We start from the raw sequence: 25,713 nt of genomic DNA, 5'->3' as shown, positions 1-25,713 counted from the left end.
GTGGTGACAGTTTCTCGGACTGTCCTTGTGTCTGACCACACGACAGTCCCAGGAGTGCTGATGAGGGGTTTCCAGTGTGCCCCTCCCTCTGCTGGAATCTGGCTGGAAGTTTGCATGTGGCCAGGGTCATGTTTTGGGGACGATCACAGAGATGAAGCAGCACCTTCTCCCAGCAGGTCAGGGTGTGTCCCTTCGTCACGATGTGGCCAGGTGACCCAGCTGAGGCCACGTTCGTCAGGTTGATCGACTGTAGCTCCCCCCTCTCCATTCTGCGTCTTGGGACCAGAGTGGGGGGCGGCAGCCCAGGGAGGGGTCGTGCAGAGGAGAAAGCGCTGTGAGCACGGAGCAGAGGTCTGCAGCTGCGGCCTCGGAGGTCGCAGAGAAGTGGCCGCAGCCAACAGAGGCTCTGGGGGATCCCGGCCCTCCCGACAGCTTGATTTCAGCCCAGTGGGCTGGGTTTGGATGTCTGGACTTCAGGACTGTGAGAAAATAAATTTCTTTTGTTCTGAGCCCCCGAGTTTGTGGGGATTTGCTACAACAGCCTCAGGAGACCACTCACCGTCGTTTCTGTCAGTGTGAACTCGTGACTGTCCGTCTTCCCTGTGGGTCACCATCAATGCGCCTTTATCCGCCCAGCGCTGGGGCCTTAGGTTTCCTCCTGCAACCCTGTCGGCAACCCTGGCCGACGTGCATCTTTAGCGCTTCCTCACTCCCCGACACTCAGGATGCTTTGGGCTGCGTGTCCTGCTCCCTAGAATCGGCCATTTCTCCAGGAAGTGCTGGCTCCTCCCACTGCAGATGGTTCTAGAAACCCAGACGCTCCTGCTCCTGGAGCGCCACGCTGTGAGGCCTCTGAGGAAACACCCACACGACACTTGCTGGCCCACTCGCCTATCGGAGGGCACCTTGCCGGCTGCCGGGGTGCGGCAATTGTGAACCAAGCCACTACAAAGATTCACATTCAGAGTTTTGTTTAATCTTAGTTTCCAACCAGCCGGAGACGCCCTGGGAGCGCGAATGCTGCGCGGGGCCCGTGCACTGCGCGTTGGGAGAGACACTTGTACTGTCTGCGAAGGGGCCGAGCAGTTTTCATTCCCACCAGCCACCCCGGGAGGCCTTTCGTTCGGCGTCCCTGTCAGTCTGGTGCAGCCAGTTTGGGCTCTAACCATGCCGTTTGCGTGCAGGGGCGTCTCATTGTTTAACGCGCAAGTCACTGAAGTTGCTGTTCAGCACCTTTCTGTGTCTTTATTTGTCGTCCGTATATCGGTTTTGTGAGGTGTCTGTTTAGCTCTTTTGCCCATTTTTAAAATTCGGTTGTTTGTTTCTCTGTTGTTGAGTTTGAGAGTCCTTTGTCTATTTTGGAAGCCAGCCCTTTTGCAAATACTTTCTCCCTGCCTGTGGCTTGCCTTTTCGCTCTCCTGATTGTGTCTTTCATGGAGCAGAGTTTTAAAATTTTAATAAATCTAACTTACTGCTTTTTTGCACTCATGGCTCAGGATTTTGGTGTTGTGTTTAAAAACCTGAGGTCACACAGACCTTCTTATGCATTATCTTCAATATATTTCCTAGTATTGCATTTTATCTTCAGGTTTGTGATACATTTTGAGTTAAATTTTGTGACAGTTGTAAGGTCTGTGTCTGGACTTGTTTTTTGTCACATTGACATCCAGTTGTTCCAGCATCATTTGTTGAAAAGAGTGTCCCTTTTTCCCACTGAATCTCCTTTTCTCCTTTGTCTAAAACCACCCGGCCATATTTCTGTGGGTTTATTTCTGGGCTCTCTGCTCTGTCCCGTTGATCTCTGGGTCTGTCATTTCACGGACGCCATGCTGTCTTGATTACGGCCGTACTGACCGGTGCCACCAGCCCACCGACTTTACTCTTCTTAAGTGTTGTGTTGGCGAGTCTGGGTCTTTTTCCGTACCGTGGAAACCCGAGAGCCAGTTTGTCAATATCCACACAATAACTTGCTGGTGCTTTGAATGAGGCCACGTGTTATCTTGTAGATCACTTTGGGAAAAACTGGCATCTTAAAACTATCAAGGTTTCCAGTCCATACACACGGAATATATCTCCACTTATTTAGACCTCCTTTGATTTCTTTTATGAGAGCCATAGCTTTCTGCACATATATCTCATACATCTTTTGTTAGTCTGGTTGACTTTTTCAGGGGCTGGCGTCAGCACGCCCTCTGGGAGGGCTTTCAAGGTGTAATCGCACCCTCTCCACCCTCCATCCCAGCCTCGACCTCTCCACCGTCTGGAAGCCGCCCTGGTCCACGCTATGGCTCCGTGAGCCCCGACACAAACCCCCTGCGTGTCATGCATCACACGAGACACTTGCTGTTGTGATCAGTCCATGACAGCCTTGGGCTTTCTGAAAAGAGTGATTTTGTCACGTTCATTTTCTGTCCCCAGGGACACGTAGGGCCTGGCACAGAATTTGGACTCACCCAACCTCTGCAAACCTCAAGAGCTGCTGGAATCTCCTGCCCCCCCACCTTGAGGACACAGCTTGAGGACCCCAGAGCGTAAATACAAGAAATTCAACTACTAGAGCCGTGAGAACCTTCCATCTGCCCACGTCCCGTCTCTAGCTGCCCTGGAGAAAAACGCCCTTCCTTTCATTGCATCCTGCAAATCTCATGCACATGCTTCTCTGTGGATGACTTTAACCCGGCACGCACAGAGAAAGGACTCGAGGAATTCACAGAAGAATGAGCTTCTGTTTGTAATGCAGCAGTAGCTCTTCAGATCGGGTGGCAGTGATGTCACACCGACAAGAGAATCCTGAACAACACGCCACATTAGTGCCACTTCTCTGAAGCTATGGCTTTGTCTCCAGATGGTCTCTGCTAAGATGCACATATATCACTAGCAAGGAGCGGGACCACAGACAGCAGCCTGCCAGGCCACGCAGATCGATAAAGTGAAACGTGCAAGTGAAGCACGCCTTCCGTGCCTGCTGTCCTGTGTGCCCCTTCTCCCCAGTGACAGCCCACCGAGGGAGATGCTGAATTGTGACAGTTTACGTTGCATGGGAAGGGCTGTATTTAATGGCAAAATTTCCTCTTTGGAAGTTATTACTAACAGCTATGTATGTAACTGGCAGATTCTATGTAAAATTGCCCAAACTACAAGACCATCACATTTGCTGCAAAAGCAACTGTTTTCTTTCTACTCCCCTCGGAGAATAGTGTCGTTTTCACAAAGAAGGAGAATGCTTACGGACATGTCCCCTTTGGTTGCCTTTTCCTTTTAGGCAGATGTGTCTCTTACCTTCTGACTCGACTGCAAAGTATTAGAAATTGTGTGAAGAACATTAGTAGATTAATACGCAAAAGTCAGGACTAAGTTGGCCGCACTCTTGGAAAAAAATATTTCCTCTGCAACAGCACTGTTAATAACTGAACTCTGACTTTGGAAAACTTGCTATTACCAAGCCCTCCTTCCTGCTTTCCAGGTAGACACCACCGAGCAAGTCGATATCCAAGTTGGACCTTGGACTCTGACGAAACCCACGGAAAATCCATGATGTGAAATTGTATATGATCCACATGTACATGGCCACCAAAGGGCACATTGTTCTCTGTCCCTTCAGACACAGGACGGGCGATGGAAGCTTCCCTGGAGTGAAGGTTCCGGTCTGTACAAACGTCCAGGAGACACCGTGTTTGGATAAGGTAACTTTTTATTTAGTGTCAGGGAGGCTGGTGATGTCATCTCATCTCAGCAGTGAAGGGAGGGCATTTGCATCAGTGGCTGTAGCAGACTAGTCCCATCACGTGAGCCTCTGGCCTCCCCACGCTGCCACATACGTGAAATTGCACATGGGAACAAAATAACAGAACATCAGAAGCACAGTCAGTACAAAAAGTCCTTTGGGGTTTGAGAGGCCAAGATGCTGAGAACTCTGCCCAGCTGTGCTGGGATTGGATACATCAATAATCCAGTACCCTCGGTATTGGATACTGCAATACTTGCTAACATCACAATATTAGAGCAACCAGCCAGGAATAAAAGTCTGGGTTTGGGGGTGCCCAGGTACAAGCTTGGATTCAGTGTTCCCCTAAAATTCCCAGTGCACACAGGATGCAACCCTAGGATCAAGGGAACGTGGTCGACCATTCACATTCTCACCGGCCTCCCCATGCAGTTCCTCTGTCATGTCCATGGGGATCCGACTCACAGTCTTCCTCTCCGGGGTGAGCTCCCTCCCCATCGCCTGTGGGGGTCTGGGCTCTGCAGTCACGTCTCCGACAGTTCCCAGCTTGCTTGCACATGGCAGGGCTGGATGACAGAGCAGGGACGTTAGGGACTTGTGAAAGCAAATTGATGCTGTGATTTTTCAGATTCTTTGCCTTGAATTTTACAGCCCACACTTCCATTCTAGGTAGGGGGCCTTCCTGAATCACTTGGTGAGGGGTGGCCGCCAAAATCTCTCTCTAACTTGATTTAGGGGTGGAGATGTTGGAATCGAAATCCTCAGGGAGAGAGTCTGCCCATGAAGCCCACAGAGATCCCTGCGCCGGGGGTGTTCAAAGACACTCCTGCGTCCCGGGCATGTTGGTAACTCCGACCCCTCCCTGTGCTGTCGGGAGGCCACAGGGCCCTTCCAACTGCTTGTTTTCCAGAAAGATGTTCTGCAGTTTCAGCCTTGCCCCAAGCTGCTTCCCCTGTTCCTTTCAGACAGAAGCTATGCGGGGATTTATTGTTTACGGCTTCAAGCCTCCCCTGCTGTGCAGCTGGAGGGCTGTGTTCCGGTCCTGCCATAACTGGGGGGCTGTGCCGGCACCGCGGACAGCAGCACACGCCGGGCCAGCCCTGCAAGGGCCATGTCACTAACGCAGAAGCGCTGCCGCCTCCCTGGCCTTGGCCTGGCTCCGGGTGACAGGTGTGCGGCTCTCGCTGCCTGTCCCCTGCAGACTCCTGAGTAGCCTGGTGAGGGGCCTGCACCAGGGTCCTCCCTCCTGCCTCAGAGACGGGGTCTCTGCCCCACACCCTTCCAACCCCCAGCACCCAGCCCTTGATGGGAGCTCTGCCGCGTGACGGCCAGGTCCTGCTGTGGGGACAAGGACAATCACCTGGAGGCATCGGCCCCGCTAGCTTCCGGAAGGCAGCCCTGCTGCAGGCCTCTGAGCAGGCCAGGGGGCCTGGGGTGTCAGGAGGATATTGAAAGGGGGATGGTGCCTGGGGGACAGGCGAGTTGGGGGCTGGAAGACAGCAGGGCAGAGAGACGAGGTGCCTTACGACCAGGACGTCTGCCCCCCAACCTGACCATGGCTGAGACCAGGAGTAACTGGGACCAGGGACCTACAGTTCCGCTGATCGCTGACACGAGACCAAAGAAGCTCACGTTTCTTCAAGTTAGTCCTGGTTGTGTGTGTGAGCAGGTGTGTGAGTGTGAGTGTGAGTGTGAGTGAGGTGTCAGAGCGACATGTGAGCGTGTGTGTGTGAATGTGAGAGTGCATGTGATTGTGTGTGTGCATATGTGTTTGGGTGTGTGCGTGAGTGTGAGAGTGTGTGTGTGAGTGTGTGTGTGCATGTGTGTTTGGGGTGTGCGTGTGTGAGTGTGAGAGTGTGGGTGTGAGTGTGAGTGTGTGCATGTGTGTTTGGGGTGTGCGTGTGTGAATGTGAGCGTGTGTGAGTGTGTGTGCATATGTGTTTGGGGTGTGAGTGTGAGAATGAGTGTGAGTGTGTGCATGTGTGTTTGGGGCGTGTGTGTGAGTGAGCGTGTGTTTCACACCTCCTCCGCCCAAGCTCTCCAGGCCGATACTCCCTGTGGTAGGAGCGGGGAGGCCACGTCAGCGATGGGACTGAGCCAACACCAGTTCTCACTCCTCCTTCCCGGTGTCCCCCGGGCACCAGTTCTCACTCCTCCTTCCCGGTGTCCCCCGGGCAATCCTTAGCTCCAGGAACGTAGTACCACGGGTGGAACGAGGCTACGTAATCTTAGATTCCTTTTGTTCTGTTAGATGGGAAGAATCCCGGACTTCAGCACTAACCTGTCCCTGCAGGGCAGACAGGCTGTGCGGGACATCGAGACCGAAGCCTTCGCTCCCTCACGGGGCAGCTGGCGTCAAGGTGCGTGGACACAGTCAGGGAAAGAGGAGACAACGCTACCTAACACTGATGTCTGCATCCAAAACAAAGAAAAGGGGAAATAATTTTGTGAAAAAAGTTGTGCTTTTGTGAGGAATTCCATTCTGATTAATCCAAATCTTTCTTAATTATAGTTCAGGCTGCAGCGACACTAGGTGATCATGAGTATTGACTCTTACTCCTCTTAGAATGATAAGTTGGACCCTTGGTAAGTGTACACGCTACAGGGAAATGAAAATTCCCCCGGTATTTTCAATGTCATAGAATGCAAATCTTTCGGTGGCTAACTAGACAACGTAGCATCCATCTTCGTGCTCTCAGAACGCAGGAAAGAACGTGAGTGTTCAAAACCACTTTACAAAAGTCACCCACCGGCCAAGTCAGGCGACAGGGACACTGCTGAGTGTCACCCGGCCAGGCTTCCTGCCCACCCACCTGGCACATAACTAGGTCACTCGTGCGGGACGTTTACAGACCTGCAGGGAGACACGCCAAGCACGCGAACACGGTTATTAGGGCATCATACAGGCGTGTGGAGTTCGGGGACAGGGAGGTCGCTTCTGACAACCTTACGGGAAGCCTGGGGCGGGTAAGGCCTGAGCTGGGCTTGTTATATGGAGAGAAGCTCATCGGAATATTCCACAAAGAATCCCCCACTGAGCGCTCGGGACGAGGCGCCTCCGTCCCCCACACACCACACGTGCCCGGTCTGCACAGGCGCCTGCAGTTCGAGACGGGAGCGTTGCAGGATGCCGCTGAATTTTACCACAAATACACAGATTTTCCACGTCCAGGAGCGACACTGGGGCATTTCCAGCCACTCAGGTAAATTTACCGATCCCTTAACTGTCTTGGGATCTGCAGTCACGGGGCAAATCGCATCAAAACGGCATAGAGTTGTCTCCAAAAATAAAACCAAACCTGCAGGGGAAAAACTTGGCTCACTCAGGATTCCAGCCTGAGCGGAGGACACGCTGAGCCAGGAAGTTGGGGAAACGCGGTGGGTGATGTGTCTGGAGAGGGGACAGCAGGGTTGGGGGAACCAGTACGAGGCACAGGCCGGGGACTGTCAAGTGCAGGGACCTGGTCCCCCTCCCAGGCCTGAAGGCAGGGAGCAGGGGCCACCCTGCCCGGGATGAGAGAAAATCCAAGCCCAGTGGGCCGGGGGCAGGGCCCAGGGGGCTCGGAGGACCCAGGGAGCCCCTCCCTGGCGGAGGAGAGTCCGCGGTGAAGAGTCCGAGAGGCGGGCGCTGGCCGCGGGACGGAACTCTCTCGGGCCGGGAAGCGCTGCGGAGTGTTTGCCAAACAGCAACTGAGGCTGGTACCAGGGACGTCTTCTAGCGTGTTGACAAATGCTTATGAGCAAAACAGATGACTGTTTGCTGTGCGGAGTCGGCGCCTCCGGGGACGCGGCTTCCAGTTGCAGCAGCTCATTTGTTATGTGTGTGAAATATGAAAATCATTTTCTCTGCCTGCAGAGCTTCAATATATTGATATTAACTATAAAAAACAAATTCCCTCCACAGGCCAAATAAGCAGATGGGTTTTAAACATTTTAGGAATACAAAGAGGTCACTTAGCATGGATGACTCAGATGAATGCGGAGCGCAGTGCGGCAGGAGGCGGCCGCGTGCCCGGCTCCGGCCCCTCCTTCCTGGCACTGCCGCCTCCCTGGGCACCCTTACCCGGGCGAGCGCCGCACCGCCGGGCTGTGCCGGACCGGACGCCGCCAGCCTCAGCCCCGAGTTGCTGGTTTGGCTGGTCTGGGGCGGGGACTGAGAATTTGCCTTTTAAACAAGTTCGCTGGTGGGACCAGGGCATGACACACTGGGAACCGCCAGCTCAGAGAACACAGGTTGCCGCACCTGAGAACAAACCGAAAGTCACTTGCCCCTTCCACCTGCGGGGGAGAAACCAAGACCAACACACGCTCCCTTTATCTGAGAGAAGCTTTTGTCTCTGCTTACCTCCAAGGGCACTGTGAGAGGTTCAGACTAACAGTGCGAAACAATACAATTAGGAGATGTTTAATAATTGGGGTATATTTGAAACCATCTAAAGCAGTATTTCTTGAAAATCCAAAGCAAGCTATGAATTTCCCCCACCCAGAAATACAACACGTGCACACACAAACACACACATGCACGTGCACGCACACACACGTGTACACAGACACACACACACGCACACACATGCACGCACTGAGTTGTACATTTACTTCCAGGGTCCGTGAACTCCTGGAAGCCGGGACCCCAGGATAAGAACCAGAACATTTTAAGGAGAAGCAGGGGAAGAGACGCGAACAGGTGTGGAGATGAGAATGCGACGGTGATTTGGAAGGAAGCTTGTCCCGAAGGGCTCTCGTGCGTAAGATAAAGAACAAGTAAGAATGTCGGGTTAGACAAAGAAGGTGAATGTGGCTTGTGGCGATGACATTCTCCTGGGACGGTCCCACAGGGCACGGGGTCAGGGGCTCTGCCGGGGCTGAGGGTGGAGAGGGCGTGTCCTTCGCGTGCTCTTGTTGCTTAGACAAGCACACGTGTGTCCCCACGAGCAGTGTCTGCAGAGGCCGCGGCACTTCCTCGTGCTTCCCCCCACACGCCTCTGCCCACGTCCACCGCTCGGGGCCGCCACGTCGAGCTCTGAGACCCCGTTGGGGTGGACAGTGGAGGCAGCTGATGGTCATTCAGCTCTGACCATGTGCCGGCCACCGATGGTCCACTCTCCGTGGCGCTGCTGGTCCTCAGAACAGCCCTCTTGTCCAGGGTCGCACACAGTGAGTGACAGACCCAGGACTCAACCCCAGATCTGTCTCCTCCAAAGCCCCGTTACCAAGCCCAGCCACAGCCGCCCTGCTGTGACCCTCCGTCCCTTTCCAGGCCCTGCCTGGGGGGCAGGCGCCTTTCCCCAGAGAAGAGAGGAGAGACGGTTCCCTCACATCCCCTGCCTGGAGGTCTTCGAGAGGCCCTCAGTTCTCCCCGCCTCCAACCATCACGTAGGACGTCCCGGGGGAGAAACACAGGCCGCCTTCTCCGCCTGTGCTGGGACTTTGCCTGGTCTTGTCCACCTGCCATTTCCTCCCACGCCTACGTTCAACAATGACGCAATCACTGAGCAGATTCGATAAACCCGAGCTCTGCGGACCACAGACCGTGTGAACGTGGGCAAGTCACGTGTGTGTCCTGAGTCTGCCCTTCTGTGCGTGAAACGCGGACAGTTCTGGGGGTTCTTGTGAATATTGACCAAAATGGAATAAACATCACTGAGCCCAGTGACTGGCATACCGTGGATGCTTAATGTAGGCTCACACCCTTTCCCCTTTGCTCCCTGCCTGCCTGGCTGCTCTGCTCCAAGTCTGGAGTGAAGTGAACAGCTTGGTCACCACCCACGGCACGTGGGAACCTCGGGGCCGTGACGAAGCCACAGCCACAGCGGGCACCGCGGCTAAGAGCTTCCGCTCGCTCGGTTCTCTGTGCTGGAGGAGCACTCGGCTGACACGTGCTGTGGCACAGCGTTTGCAAACAGGAATGACGCTTTAAAAAGCTGTGCAACAAATATTTTGTTTTTTGCTTGCTGCACAGGATCTGCCATCACCTCTCCTGTCTGTTGCTACGTCTGTCACATCTGTCACCATCGGGAGGGACACATTAGGTCATCATGCTCCACAAGCCCCCAGGGCACTGTGGGCAGTTCACTCACCTCAAAGCAGGCGACGAAGACCCCGTGGGCTTCAGAATGACTTGTGGGTGACGAGGGGGAGGTCGAGGCAGAGGGGCTGTTAGCCGAGGTTCCCACACAAAGCGTCCGCACAGGCCCACCCAGCAGCTGCTACGGGGGAGGCACCGGGCGGAAACCGGGGGCAGCACAGACACTGAGGGGACGCGGCAGCGGCCTCGGGAGGCGCAGTCGGTGCTGAGAGGACACACCCGCGGTCGACAAGGAGCGCCGTGGGCAGGGCGCGAGGAAGCTTGTGAGGGTGGCGGATACGATCGGAGCTTTGATGGCGGAAGCCAGTTCACAGGTGTGCACAGAAGTAAGCAACATTGATTAAATTATACAGTTTACACGTGTGCAGCTCATTGTGTATCAACTGCAACTCAGCAAATCTGCAAAAAACTGAAGAAAGAAATCAGCCATATGTTAGGTCAGAGAAAAGTGGCAAGTGTTTCCATGGAATGAAAGTAATGTAAACAGTATTCATGATGCAATAAAAGTAGTGACTCTAGCAGGTTCTTCCTTCTGGATATTTAAAAACTCTATCATCAACAGCTCCCTGGGGAAGGTAAATGCAGTCCAAAATTGCAGAATTTCTGAAAAATGGCCACACTGGAAACATGACATATCAGAATCTATGGAATACAATTAAAACAGTGGGCAGAAGAAAATTCGTAGTCTTAGATATGAATAAAAATAAAATAACAAAAAAGTAAATTCCAAACTCAAAAGGACAAAAATAGGGCAATAAAGTTTACCAAAAGAAGGAAAAATAAAGATAAAAGCACAAACCAGTGAAGTAGAAAACAAAAAATAGAGGAATGTATAAAAAAGGAAAAAAATACCAGTTCTTTGGGTAAAAAATAATACAGAAGCTAGATAATCTAATTTTTAAAAGTGAGAAAATGCAATTATACAAAATAATAAATTACAAAGGAGAAATAACCATTGAAAAGTGGGCGTTAAACAAATCACAAGGAGCTACTTTGCACAACTTCCTGCAAATATATTTCAAAAACCTGAGCAAGAAAAAACTTTCCAAGAAAATATAATTTACCAAAATGGACCCCAAAGGAGAAGGAAAGATTAAACAAACTAGTTTCCACAACGTCAGTGAAATCACACACAAAACTACCAGGCCCAAAATGGTGTCTTGGGAGAATTCTACAAACCCTTTGAAAAGTAGATACAGGAAGGAAAAAAGATAGCAAAAAGGAAATCTAAGTTATCTTCATGAAGGAAATACAACATTGACACCCACGCCTTTTAAAAATAGCACAAGAAAGGTAACAAAAGACCAATACATGACTACTTATGTAAAAAATCATAAAATACTAGCAAATAGAATCAAACATTCATTAAAACAGTAACATATTTTAAACATGTGTGATTGATTCCAATACGACAATGATGGTTCAATCTTAGGAAAACTATTAATATGATTCTCCATATTAATGGATCTAACGATAAACATTATGTAGTTATCTCCACAGACACTAAAATATCCTTTGACGAAATGCAATACCGTTCGCGCCTGATCATGCCCTCAACGCAATCGAGTTGACAGATGCGTCCCCAGCACAAACACAGCACAGGAGGGACCAGAAGGGGACACAGCACTTCCGTAAGGTCAGGAAAAAGCCGGGTCTCCCCCGGTTTCCAGGACTAGTTAAGGCTATATTCTATTCGTGGCATTAACCAATGCAATTAGCAAAACAATTTGAAACATTATTATTGAGAGAAGACGTAAAACCATTTCTATGTTTAAAAGACATAATAAGATCCTCGGACGCCTCAAAAACTCAGTGTCCACAGAGACGAAAAGAACAGTCAAAGTCACAGAAGACGCTCGGGTGTGTCTACAGGAGACCACGAGGATATAACTACGAAATTCAGACGTGAAATTAAAACAATACTGAACTTAGAGGGAAAAACAGCCTTAAAGAACATTGCTGAGGCAACAGGGAAATTTTCACGCAAACTACGGTTATCAGGGGAAGACGGGGTTCCAGGAGCCTGGCTGCGGCACCGAGGCTGTGGCAGGATGTCCTTGTTCCCAGGACAGAGCTGCTACGTAAGATATTCAGAGGTAAAGTGATGGGATGTCTAACGTTGCTTTGAAATTCTTCAGAAAATAATAAACATAAATTATATAAAATAAAAATTATATCTGTGTGTATGTAAGTAAAAAGAGAGAGAAAAAAAGAAAAGAAAGAGAGAGAAGAAGAAAGATTGATCTAATCTGGGAAAATATCAAGAGTTGGTGAATCTATGTGAAGGTGCATCATTGCACTGTTTGTTAACTTTTCTGTAGATTCGAGACATTGTATTTTAAAAATGTTGGGACCACACAGAGCAAGCGGAACGGAGGGAGGAGGGCTCAGTGCTGCAGTGTGCAGTGAGGCCCGCTGCCCCCTCCACCTGCCCCGTTTCTGGACGCTGCGGAGCCCGGCCTGGCCCCCCCGGGCCCTTCCCTGCAGCCCGTGTGCAGAAACAAGAGGAAATGCTTCTGGTGGCTTGAAATCAGCCACCTTCTGCTCTTCTGGTGCCGAACGGTCACAGCCGCACCGGCCAGCTGTTGAGCTGCCCCGGGTCCCACGCACCCTCCTCCGGGACCCTTCTGCAGCCTCTGAGGCGCGGTGCTCTGGGGCCTGGCTCCCGTGGCCAGCGCGGCAGGCGCAGCGTGTGCCTGGCACCCGGGACGCCACCACAGACGGCCGGCACATCCACAGGGCCGGCGCCGAGCAGGAGAGGAGGCATCTCAGAAGCACCTGTGGCCACACGGGCCTCACTCTGGAATAAATGTCCATAGTGACACAGTGTCCGTGCCTGGAGGAGGGAACGCTGCAGGCTCACACACATTCTGCTCTCCATCGCCCCGCTTTTAAATCTTAAAATATTTTTGAGATTTGCACCTTCGTTGGAAGATTGGTAAATAAATTAACTTGTAACGTGTCATTGCACTTTGTGGAATCGCAGAAAGAGGTGCTGCAGTTCTAACTAGTTGCCTGGTAACCCACTGAATGGCGTCCCTTGACGAGAGAAAGCAATTAGCCGGCGCTAATAAACCCCATCTGTGGCGTGCTGGTGCGTGACCTGCCGCCTGGACTTCTGGTCGCAAGATCGCTGAGAGCACCAGGGAAGGAGCGGGGCGGGCCTGGCAGGGCTGCAGGTGCCAGGGGTCAGGAGGCGGATGTCCGACGCCAGCTCCACCAGCAATTGGCCGGGTGAGGCTCACAAACCCACCCCAACTCTCCAGGCCTCAGTTCTGCGGTTGAAAAATAAGGGATCTCACTTCATTTTCTCTATGCATGTTTGCAGCTCTTATATTCTGTGCTCCTTCAAACATCACAGCTAGAAAGGACCAGAGTAAAGTCGACTTCCATAAAAATTCCTGTTTTTTTGGGCCCAACCTCAGAGCAGGCATGGAGGCCTGGAGCCGGGACCCAGGCTGGTGGGAGGTAAAGGCAGAACGTTCCCCAGATGTCAGGACAGTGACATCTTCAGAGAGACGCAGAGCTCAACCTGGCTGGTCGCTTCCCTATGCTCACCTGGGGCAGCCAAGGGGAGGCCTGGCTCAGTTTACCCTGGGAGCAGGTGTGAAGACCCCACGTGCTGAGCCCTGAGAGCTTTCACTCTGGGACAGCGAGCGTCATGTCCTAGATGCCCTTGGACTGTCCTTTGGTGGAAGGTGATGGGCCACGTGGGGCCCCACCCCCCACCCGGATTACAGGTTGGATCACATGTTCCTGCCATGTGACGGCAGCTGGACACGACTGGCTTGGGTGAGTCCCGTCTGCTCTGCCTTTGGCGTAGGTCACACATTTGCTTTTTCACTCCAGCCACTCAGGTCCAAGCTGACTTCCTCTCTCTCCTGGACTGGCCCCAAGGGCTTTGGGACCCTCCACCTCTCCGTGTCCCCACTGCAATACGTCCTTTCATGGTGGCCACAGCCCTTGTCACAGGTGGCGTCCCCTGAACCATGTACTCAGGATGCTCCTGGCGTAACCCGTGTGCAAGGGAGGACATGGGCCGCGACATGGTCTCAGGAAGGCCTCAGCCAACCCGTGGGGAGCTCCGAGCGGGGACAGACCTGGGTTGGGGCTGGGCTGGGACCAGGGCTGCCCAGGAGGAGGTGCGACCTTGGCAAGGAGGTGTGACCTTGGGCAAGGAGCTTCCTTCGGCCCAGGATCCCTGCATAGGGCTTCCCGGGCCATCGTTGGGAGCACTGAGGCCGCTGGGGACACACCCTTGCTCCCCACGGGGCACCTGGGGGCACATCACAGCACCCACTGCAGTTACCTTCTTTTTGAAATTGTACGTTCTTGTTTTTTTCAAATAAAAAACTGTATATATTTGAGGTGTACAAAGTGATGTTTTGATGTGTATACGCTGTGACACGACCCCACAGTCAAGCTAATTAACATACCCATCGCCCACGGCGTCACCTTTCTCTGTGTGGTAGGAACACCCGGGGTCGGCTCCCTTCGCGCATGTCGGGTGTGCGACACCTTGTTCCCTGCCGGCAGCTCGCTGTGCAGGGCCCAAGACGCGTCCACCTTCTAGCTGAGAGTCTGGGCCCGGCCCGGCCCCTCCGCCTCCGCCCGCCCGGCCCCTGCGAGCCCTTCTGCCCTGCCTGTGAGCTCAGCGTGACGTCCTGCAGGCCCAGCCACGCATCACAGGCGCTGGGGGCTCCTCACCTTCTTCACCTGCACGTCAGACGCTGTTTCAGGCTGCAGGAAGCTGAGCTCCGCAGCACAGCCCGGCTGCTCCCCACCATCCTACCCCCGCCGGGCACGGCCTCATCCACTCTGCTCCTGCTTCCCTCACCAGGCTTTGGCCACAGCTCACGGTTGGGAACACGCTAAACCCGCTGCGGCAATCGGGCCTTGAACTTGCATTTGTGCTGCAGGACTCTGTTCCAGAGGAGCCGCTCACTGCAGAACTCTGCCCGCGAACAGCCGTCCCCCAGCGCCTGTTGCACCCTTCGGCCGCGCACGTCGGATCTTCCAGACTTTCCTTCAGTCACCTTCTGCCCTTTCTTTCATATTTTAACCTCTTCTCTCTTCTTTGGCTGTCGGACGGTCTCCTGCAGCTCTGTGTCCAGTCCGCCATTCACGGCTTCTGCGTGGTTTCCAGTCGCACAATTTTCATTTCTCTCTGTGCGATTGTTTTTCTGGTTACTTTGCTCTTTGTGAGTGCTTGCTCAGACCTCTGCACCCTCGTGGAGAAAAAGCACAAATATTCCAACCGACTTTGCTTCTTGCAGGGAAGGCATCTCAGAGAAAGGTGTTTCCTGACTTTCCACGGTGGTCATCCTTGTGAACTGCAGTGTCGTGGGCTTGCTCTGGAGGGCTTTGCATTGTCCCAGTGGTGCCCCCACATCTGATGGAGCGAGTCGCACACAGAGGGGCTTCGGGGGCTGTGGCTGCCCTGCCCGGGGCCTCCTGCACCCTCAGAATCCCTGAGGGGGGCCGACCGTCCGCCAGGGTCTCCGCGGTTGACGTTGTAGCCTCCACAGTCGTCTGGCTCCTCTACCTCTGGCTAAAATCCTGGGATTTCCCATGGAAGAGCCGTGTTCTTCCACCCATCCACGCCCTTGGCCCTCTACACGGGAGCCAGCGTCGGGGAGGGGTCGTTGCCGTGCCGTTGCCTTGCTCGCGAGGCCAGCACTCTTTCTCCGGCTCTGAGTCGCGCCCAAGGCTCCCCCTGCCCCTGGCTGCCCCCCGCAGAGATGCCCACTCAGCAGCCTGTGCCCACGGCACCTGCCACGCACCGGGGCGTTGTGCTCAGGGCAGAAGACCCAGCGTCCAGCCCGACACGGCCTCCTGGCCTTGGGAGGAAGCGGGGCGAGCTCCAGGCCGCTCCCGCCGCAATTCCGAGTCCCGCGTTCTGAGGTGATGGACAAAGGGGACAGCAGCTGCCCGACGAAGGCCCGTGCGCTCCCTCCCCTTCCCGCCCGCCCGGCGCCTGGGCAGGCTGCGCGGGATTGCTAGGCCACGCGGCCGCTTCTGCTGCTGCCAAGACCCCCCAGCCCTCAACCCGCCCACACCACGGGCCGTCCTGGGTGTGGACGTTCACTCACGTGTTCTGTCACACGGAAGCCGCTGCTGCACACACTGGGAAACCACTTTTTCTCGTATTTCCTGGTTTTTTTTAAACAGTGGAAGTCAGGCACCATTTTTCCCTCGAAGTAAAATACATAAAGCGAGAAGAGTGGAGTCTGTGGCAGCTCAGGGAGACGAGAGCTGTCCTGGGGGTCTCTTCGCGGCCACGGCCCCACTGGGGGGAGACGCCGCGCTGAGATTTTGAGGCATCGGCAACCAGCTCAAGTCCTTTCTCACGGGAGGACGTGAATCTTGGCTGCGTGGGATTCTGCGAGCCTAACGCAGAACTTTTTTTTTTAATGTGAAAAAAAGCTGTTGTTATTATTATTATTTTTTTTTTTTTGGCAGTCATTTGCTTCACCCAGGAGTTTGGAGAATAGAAACCTACAACCGAGACGTGTTGGGAAAATATTATCCTGTGAAAAAACATCCAGTAGATGATGGACATTCTCAGCCCAGGACTTCACGCCAGCAGTGCCAATGCCCGGTGGCTGCATGGTCTCCGCCAGGAAGGAGGAACCACGAGCCTCATTCTCAGGGACAAGCTCCCTCCCCATAGTCTGCAGGAAGGTGGCACTTCGCAGGTCACATTTAACGCCTGCGGTAGGAGGGGTGGGGCGGTGGGGGCTCCGGGTGGGGACCAGCCAGCTCCCTGGGTTTGCAGTTAATCTTGCTCCGATTCCTCCCCTGCTGATCTCTTGGCTTTGTCAGGATATTTGAACAAAAACATTCTCCTGCTGCTGACACTTTTAAAAGGGCTTTAGTAAACTCCCTCTGATACCAAAATTGAATTTCCGAGAACCACCAGAGCTGGCGTGTGTGCAGCGATCGCTTCGCTTACAGGAAAACACGAGTGACGGGAGGTGAACTCCCTGCCGCCCCCTCAGGCCTCCAGCTGCTCGGCTGTTGTTTCTATGCTGCCTTATTTTAAAATAACTTTGTCTTACTTTGCACCTGTGGGAAAGGGGTTGGCCTAAGCTGGTACCACAATTGCCCTTAACGAAGGCGATTCATACCCGATGGTCATTAACACCCATGCTAAGCACAGTCCGGGTTGGGACTCCCCTTCCTTCCAATCAAAGGCTGAAGTGCCTCCCTGTGCTCACCCTCTTCCCTGCCCAAGCCATTCTGCAGATCCAACCTTGCTCTCAACTCAGCCTGGTGGTCCCAGCACCTGGGACCCCCCACGCCCCAGCTTCACCCCTGCCCCCTGCCAGGTAACTCTCCCCACCTGCCTGCTGGGCTGATGGTGCAAGACGGCACCAACTGCAGCCCCTGGGGAGGACGAGACCTTGTGCTGGTCACCAGCGGATGAGAAGTGGCAGTTGAGTCAGGCCAACGAGTGTTGACAGGAGAAGCCCCCCCCTTCTGCAGTTAGTCCCCGTAGGACGTCAGGGGTGAGTGACAATCGCTCTCCCGGTGACTGTCCAAGACGCTCTCAGAACGCTTTTCCCGGGGGCAGCCGGGCAGCGTCCCCAGGACACGCCCACGTGACACGGTGCTCCCAGGGGCCTCCAGGCGCCTCCGTGGGCAGTGGTGCAGCCGTAAACCAAGGAGATCCACAGAATCTCAGTAACATAATTCCAGGCACTTTAAGATGCTATCAGTTATAACCTCCAAATAAAACCAAACCTGAATCAAAATTTATTTCTTGTCAAAATTTTATCATAGTTATAAAATCTATCAGGGCTTGAAAGCACTGTGACATTAAATTTATCCACACTGCAAGACAGAACGCCAGGGAGGGAACCAGTCACATTTGTTGGTTTTATTTTACCACCAGTACATTGAGAAATTAAATGGCCCCTGTTTCCTAAATACGCCAGAATGCACATTTAATCCTGTTCTCCTGCTTGGGCTCACCAGTGCCGCTCACTTACCCACTTTTCCAGGGTGTTTCTGAGTCACCATTTGATGGTCCAAACTGTTCTTGATTTGGATACAGCTCTGTGACCTGGATGGAGATGAGGGGGTGTTGACACGAAGCAGGGACAGCTCAGGCGTCCAGCCCTGGGTTCTGACCCCCGGCTGCAGGCGGGACTGTCAACAATGTGAAGTTCTAACCCCTGACAGTCAACAATGTGAAGTTCTGACCCCTGACAGTCAACAGTGTGAAGTTCTAACTCCTGGCTGCAGGTGGGACTGTCAACAATGTGAAGTTCTAACCCCTGGCTGCAGGCGGGACTGTCAACAATGTGAAGTTCTAACCCCTGACAGTCAACAATGTGAAGTTCTGACCCCTGACAGTCAACAGTGTGAAGTTCTAACCCCTGGCTGCAGGTGGGACTGTCAACAATGTGAAGTTCTAACCCCTGGCTGCAGGCGGGACTGTCAACAATGTGAAGTTCTGACCCCTGACAGTCAACAGTGTGAAGTTCTAACCCCTGGCTGCAGGCGGGACTGTCAACAATGTGAAGTTCTAACCCCTGGCTGCAGGCGGGACTGTCAACAATGTGAAGTTCTGACCCCTGACAGTCAACAGTGTGAAGTTCTAACCCCTGGCTGCAGGCGGGACTGTCAACAATGTGAAGTTCTGACCCCTGGCTGCAGGCGGGACTGTCAACAGTGTGAAGTTCTGACCCCTGGCTGCAGGTGGGACTGTCAACAATGTGAAGTTCTAACCCCTGGCTGCAGGCGGGACTGGCAACAGTCTGATGTCAGGTCCTCACCCCTGAACAACAAAAAACAAAAAACAAACCTTTGCAATGGGCACCAAGCATGAGAATGTAAAACACTTTTTTCTAAGTGATTCTGTTGAACACTGAGCGTTCACAACCACAGACTGAAACCAGCACTTCTCAGACTCTGACGGACGTGCAAGTCACCCGGTGGTGGGAACAAAAGTGCTTGCACCAGCATCATCCTCGCCCGGCCTCCCGTTCTGTCCCCCGGGGGTTGCCGGCCGAGGTTCTCGGCTGGGCCTCCCTGCCACTTCCGCCTCCACAAGCCGCATCAGACAAACACCTTCGCTGCAACTTGAAGGTCCCAAAAGGGGCTTTCTCCCCAGAGAACCCTCGTCCCCCAGACAGACAACCTCGGTGTAAGTTGCCGAGGAAGACGCGTGGTGTTGGAAGTCGGCCCTACGAGGAGTGCCCCGTGTCAGGAGAGCTTGCCGCCTTCTCAAACAGAAAATGTTCGTGTTTGTTTCAATGTCGCCAAGTGATTAATAGCAGTGAGAGTAAATTACGTTTACAACAAAACTTTGACATCCACACCCCAGCACCACCATCTGAAAAATGTGTCTTTTTACCTTTCGGAAGCCAGGGAGGGCGGTGTCTGGCTCTCTTCTCTGCTCCTGCAAGGCCAGGGTGGCCGCAGCTGGGACGGGGCTAAAGCAGGACTGAGCCGTCACCTCCCTCCAGGGGGACAGCGACATTCCCACGGCAGTGGCGCAGAGGAGCCTTGGACGACGATGACGCTTCCTCTAGGCACAGAAAAGCATAAACTCATTTCAGATGGGACAACTGCCAATCTGGGGCCCTTCTCACCGTGAGAAACCTAGAGCAGCGTCAGGGTGCTGGGAGCCCCGTCAACGTTTGGGGAAAGAGTGAAGGAACAATGATCTCTTCCAGAAAAGAACTTGGAATAGGAGCCTTGAGCTTTTGATCAAAGAAATCTATCCAAGGGAAGGGGAATTCTCAAGAGAGACAGTATTTTATTCATCAAGATGTTGAAAGAGCTTTATTTATAAAACTATGAATTAAAAATAAATACCTGACAACAAATCATGAAAAATACATTTAGCGAAAAAAAATGTGTGCTCTTTAGTAGGTTTTTTTTGTATTGGAAATTCTAAAAAAAAAAAATTTATTTATTTTTTTTTATGCCAGCAGGCATGAATGGAAATTCTTATTTCCTGTTGATGAGGCTGTAAATTGTGAAAAAAAAATTCAGAAGAATAATTTTTTAAATAGTATCAAAGAGCTTAACATATTGTCAAAAAACTTTTTTCTCTTGGGATTCGTCTCCAATGCACGGTGAGACCAGGGCTGGAGAGGGACACACCTGTGTGTTCAGTGTTAATGACCTTCACCTTGGGGAGCAGGGGACACACGGCTGTGGGCAGTGGGGGCTCTGCAGGGCGATGGGCCTGAGGTCAGGGGACCTGGCCCAGGTGCAGCTCTGTGCTTTCAGGGCAAGCTCCTCTCCCCAGACACCACCTCGTGGCAACTTGCCGTCCACGCTGAAGGCAGGCTCAGGCTCTGCAGGAGTCAGAGGGTCAGTTTCGTGGAGCCAGACGGATGCTCCGCAGACGTTCTTCAGAATTTCTGCAGCGCCCACAAAAAAACATGTAAAGATAAAAAAAAAAAACCTCTTCATACATAAATCAGTCGACAGAATTGCAAAAGGTGGTTTGTAGTGAGGAGTCTTCTGCAGCTGTTAAAAATAGACTATTTCTATAATAAGAACAAGTACTATTTTACAAAAGGCTGATAACTCCAGGCCTATAAATTCGGTGAATAGCTAAGCGTGCAACAGCAAGAGCCCCTCCTTCTAATCCGGGCCATCCTTTTCTCCACTAAGCTGCTAACTAGGTCATTACCGAGGGCCCCGCACCGGCCGCCGCCGGCTCGCTCACCAGCCGCTCGCGATGACGGGTCGCAGCTCGCCACGGCCTCATCTGTCCGGGGCGCGTGCGGTGCGGGGTGATGTCCTGGGAGCCCGTCTGGGCCAACGATGAATGAGCACCCAGTGGTCTCCTTGGAAGGACGGATGTGGCGTGTGCCCTTACAGTTTGGGGTCCACAGCACGTGGCGCCGCGGGAATCGGTCACGCTTGGAGAGGGGGCGGAGGGCAGCGGCGGTGCCAACAGCTCGTCAGGGCGGGGGGAGGAAGTGCAATTTCCCTAACGGCCACGGGACGCCACCTGACATAAACACACTTGGCCTCCACACCTGTGCGTTCTGCGGCCACGGGTTCAACCAGCCACAGGTCAAATATATGAGGGGAAAAATGGCAAATTTATAAAAAACCAAACTAGAATTTGTGGCCTGCCGAGTGCCGTGTTGAATCCACGAGCGTGAAGCGGCAGCGTGTTGGTTACAGACAATCCAGGATGACTGAGAGCAGCGGTCAACGTGTGCAGGCTCCGTGCAGACATGTCACCGTCTCACACCAGCAACGCCAGCGCCCATGGGGTTTGGTGTCCGTGGAGGGTCCTGGGAACAATCTTTCATGGACACCAGGGGACAGCTGTATCTCCGTATGTGTCAGTGTGTATACACACATGTACACATACATGCACACACATGCACACACACACGCACACATGCTCATGCTTCCCAGGATCGAGAGACTCGGAGAACCGCTGTCCCTGTGTCCCTGAGGGTGGGGAGACCCGAGGCCGAGTGTGGGCGGGGAGGGCTGGGCGGGGGAGCCGAGGGCTGTGGCCCGCAGGGAGGCTCCCCGTGCCCCTGGCCCCACCGGGATCTGTGGGCAGACGGGGCAGCTGTGCCCAGGAGGCTCTGAAGGACACGCTCTCCGCACAGACTGAGGTCAGAAGAGACTGTCCCCAGTCAGGCAGAAATACAGGCTACAAAAAGGCAATGGGGCTGCAGGTGAAGCTTTGGGGTGGCAGGGAGGGGACATGCAGACGGTGAGAAGTGACACCAGGCACAGGCGAGTGACCCACGAGGGATGGATGAGGGGCCCTCCAAGGGCTGAGTCCACCCAGCAGGGCCCAGGCGGGAGCACGTTTGCCACCCGAACGGGGTCCCCTCGTGGTCCTCGCAGCCGCCCGGGCAGAGGGGGCCTCAGAGTGAGATGGGAGGGGCTGAGGACGGCAGGAGAAGGGCCCGTGAGCAGGGGTGGGGGCAGGGGACAGGGGCAGAGCTGCACGTCAGCGAGGCCACCACCCACCTGTCCCCCTCTGGCGGTGCCACGCTCCGGGGAGACGTCCGTAAGCATTGGCCTGGGCGGAGGAAAGGAGACGACAGATTCACAGACGCCTTGGGAACAGCAGTGCTACGTAAATACCAGGAGTTAGCACGGCGTCAAGGCAGGATTTATTCCAGAAACGCAGCCTGATGCTCTGGGACGCTGGAGGTGCCAACGCATTTCCCGTCTTTGTGACACGTTTGTCACTTGAATAGGTGCCTCTCTGCTTCCCGCACGCCGGCCAGGCCCAGAAGGAGACAGAAATAAATCAGCAGGAAACTATGTATTTTCTACGGTGCCACGCAGAGTTTCCGTGTTGGAGCTGGGAGAAACCGCTTCACCTCCTTCTCCAGCTGGCAGGTCAGGTGCCTCTCCCGTCTCCAGGGCAGAGGAGGAACAGAAATGGGGAGGCCCCCGGTGCTGGGGGCTTCCACCCAGGGGCCCTTCCCCCCGTCCTCAATCCCTGGGTCCAGAGACTCCCTAGGAAAATGGCCCTGCAGCTCAGCCACGTCCAGGGATCATTTCTGGAAGCTTCGCTGAGGCCCTGGGGCTCCTCACGTTAAACGCCGGGTGCACTGGCCGTCCCAGCTCCAAGCGCCCAGGCAGCTTCCCCGTCCCCTGCCTGCAAACCAAACCTCTGGGCCTGGGTCTTTCCTTCGCCCACCCAAACCCATTTACTCGGTCCAATTCCTCCTTTTCAAGTCTTAGTAGAAAGACACAAAGACGTGTCACCTTGGAAAGGGGCCCAGTGCCCTTGTGGGAGACAGTGGGGCCATCGGCAGGAGGACACTGACCGGGGACACCGGAGGCCCAGTCGGCTTCTCAAGTCCTGGCTCAGGGGGTGCATGGGAAGGTGAGTCGGGATTGTTGCTCTTCCTGCCTGGAGCTGCTGGTGGAATCCAGCCGTAGAGTGGAACTGAGTCCCTGCAGACTGCGGTGGCATCTGTCTTTATTGGACTGAAATATCTTCTTCATGACATTTCATCTTTCCGATAATAGCTTGTCCTCATCCCTGAGGCTGAAACTGATTGGTATCAACACACCCGGGCCTCTCATCTGCCGATGGCTCAACTATTTTGGTTGTTATTGTTGTTGTTTTGGACACAAAAGGGCCCTGAGGCCCATTCGTGTCTGTCACCAAGGCATCGCTAGGCTGCAAGTGGCATGCCCCGGTGCCCCCCCACCGACACCTCCCCCGCACGCCACCGGGTCAGTCCACTTCCAGCGTGGTGTCCGCGACGGTCGAACAGCCCGTGAGGCCCTGGAGGGGCCACGTGGGAGCTCCGTGGCCACAGCAGCTTCCTCTGGGGCACCAACCCCGCGAAACTCAAGCCTGGTGCCCGCCTGTGTGGGCACTGTCCAGACGGGAAGGTCCGAACCCCGGGGACACGGAGCTGAGGGCACTTGGCTAACACCGGGAGGCTGGCTTGGTCGTAGTTAAATTATTTGCAAAGTAAGTTTTGAATTAGCTGATTTCAGAAATAAGACTGTGGCTGTATGGATGATCATTCTAAACACTTTGTTCTGCAATGTTTACACAAAAGGCTCTGAAGGAGTGGAAGGTGCAGAAACCTCCGAGCCAGCACACGTCTGCTCCAAGCTCTTCGTCACTTCCTCTCCCTCTTCCCTGCCGGGAGAAAGCGGCCGGGGCCCCCAAGCAGTCCCCGACAGGAAAAGACTGGACTGAATTTAAAATGTTTGGGTTGAGATATTTCAAACAGCCAGGAAAACATACGTGAAGTATCTAAGGCATAAATAGCACCATAGTTGATGACAATAACCCATCACTTTGCTCGCAGACTGGGATTGAGAGGCGCCCCGGTGCCCACCCTTGGCAAGGTCTGCACCTCGCCCGCCCTCCTGCCCGTGACTCTGCTCTATGTGTTTTCACAAATAGAAAACACTGATAATTTCATGATTTAAAATGATAACACTGAGTACAAAAATAACTAGCCTCAGAATATATGGGTTCTCTAAAATGACTGAGAGCCAATTTCAGTTTTTTTCTAACACACAGGATCGGTTGCCTCAAGACCTGTGAGTGAAAAAGTCAGTCGTCTTCCCCGTCCCCTGCCGAGCCACCTGTGTGCCACGGGGTCTCCGTGGTCCGGTTCTGGACACTTCCCCGCTGGCCCGCCGCCCTCCTTGCACGGCTCGTCCTTGTCAGTCGCTGCGACTTCACGATATGAAATCCGTACTCTGCGGCCGGCCGCCGTTCCGTTCACCTCGTCTAGATAAGGGGACTCTTATCTCTTCCCAGCCCTCTGCTTCGACATATACATTTTAGATTCAGTTTGTCAAGTTCCATGAAAACCCTGCTGGGATTTTGATTAGAACTGTATTGAAAAATTAGACCAATGCAGGAAGAGTTCTCAGGTTTTTCAATATTTGGCTTTATTATCCATGAACTTGGCGTCCTCCCCACTTACTTATGTCTCCTCTAATGTCTTTCAGTAAAGTAGGACAATTTTCTTATAAAGGATGATTCACTTCTTCAGTTAACTTGATTATAAGTTTCTTGTGTGCTGTTGTCGGTAGCACGAGTGTCAGTCGGGGGCATGTGTCCCATCCTAGTGACAAACGACCTCCAGACCCCCATGCGGGGACATTCATGCTGCGTGTCTGGTCTGGAGGCTTTGAGCTCTAAGACAGGGACACCCCCGTGGATCCTCACAGACCCCACGGCAGACCCTCACACCAGCCCTTCCATTTAGGGCCCCTGCTCACCCCGCACCGAAGGGTCAGAGCTACGGTTTACTGGAGTGACACTCCAGGCTCTGCAAAGCCAAGCACGTCAGTGGACGCTGGCCCTTTCTGAACGGGGCTTGTTTGTAGGAATCCGCCCTCGCAGGGGGTGTGGGCGTTGGGAGCAGGAGGCCCCCACATGTTGGTTCTCTGTGGCCGGTGGACCCAGGGTCCAGATGTGCAAAGGGAAGCGGAGGCTGAGGGTCCAGGGGTCTTGGCTGAGCTCCCTGCTGAACCCAGAGGCAGCCTTTACGCCAAGGGCTGGTGCTGGCTCCGGGGGCCCCTCTGTCGCGGGGTGGGGGGGGGGGGGCCTGCCTGGAAATGCCCGGATGTCCCGTAGACACGTCCTGCCCCTGCTCGGCTCCTCTCAGCGGCCCCCGGGGCTGGCCTGGCCTCCTCTCCGCAGAACTGGGAGCACCTGGACCGGTCCCCAAGACACTCAATGCTCTTCTCCCAGGGACACAGGAGAGATTGAGGACACTTCCGCCTCCTGACCCAGGAGACGACAGCCGCACCTGACACAGTTCTCAAGTGGAAGAAGCTGCACAAGTTAAACACACGCTTACCAGGCGCCCCGCCACTGCTCTCCCGGATCTGCCCAGGAAACGTGCAGACACGCGCCCGTTTAAGGACGTGGGCGACAGTGTTCACAACAGCACGTTCCCGAGAGCCCAGAACCAGTGGCAGTTCAGGTGCCCATGGCCCGCGCGACGCCAAACCCAGACCCCGGAGGACCACTCAGCAGCACAAGGAAGGGGCTTCTGACACACGGCACAACACGGATGAGCCTCGACGACACGCTAAGTGAAGGGAGCTGTGTGCGAAAGACCATCCACCGTACGATTCTACTTACGAGAAATGTCCAGAAAAAGCAAACGCAGATGCTGGAGGCAGACAGAGCTCACCCAGGGCTGGGCAGGGCGGGGTTAAACTGCAGGCGGGTGCGGGGAAGTTCACCGGGGTGAAAGTGTTCTAAGTCCGCGTTGTGCTGATGGTCGCACTGCTCTGAAAGTCTAAACAAAATGCAGCTGGGCTGTGCTCGTGCAGCAGGGCGGCTTTGCTGTTAGGAGACCCCACCTCACTGAGGCTGTTAAACACGTGCATCTCGTGCAGTGCGTCAGTCTCACTCCTGCACTTTTATCCAGGAGAAATAAAAATAAATGTTCAC

General features: G+C 53.9%; 1 long non-coding RNA gene across 1 annotated transcript; it reads right to left on the bottom strand.

The window, feature by feature from the left end:
• Nucleotides 1-4,121: 4,121 nt before the first annotated feature.
• LOC123650007 lies at nt 4,122-19,225 on the bottom strand. The gene is made up of 3 exons (XR_006739208.1): nt 19,174-19,225; nt 17,804-17,877; nt 4,122-4,290 (listed from the first exon to the last, which is right to left on the bottom strand). It is a non-coding gene; the product is annotated as an uncharacterized LOC123650007 (long non-coding RNA).
• Between the last annotated feature and the right edge of the window lie 6,488 nt (nt 19,226-25,713).

Source organism: Lemur catta, chromosome 14 (genome assembly GCF_020740605.2).
Source record: "Lemur catta isolate mLemCat1 chromosome 14, mLemCat1.pri, whole genome shotgun sequence".
NCBI lineage: Eukaryota > Metazoa > Chordata > Mammalia > Primates > Lemuridae > Lemur > Lemur catta.
The sequence above is the reverse complement of the archived record's forward strand: the minus strand, read 5'-3'. Positions and strand labels throughout refer to the sequence as shown.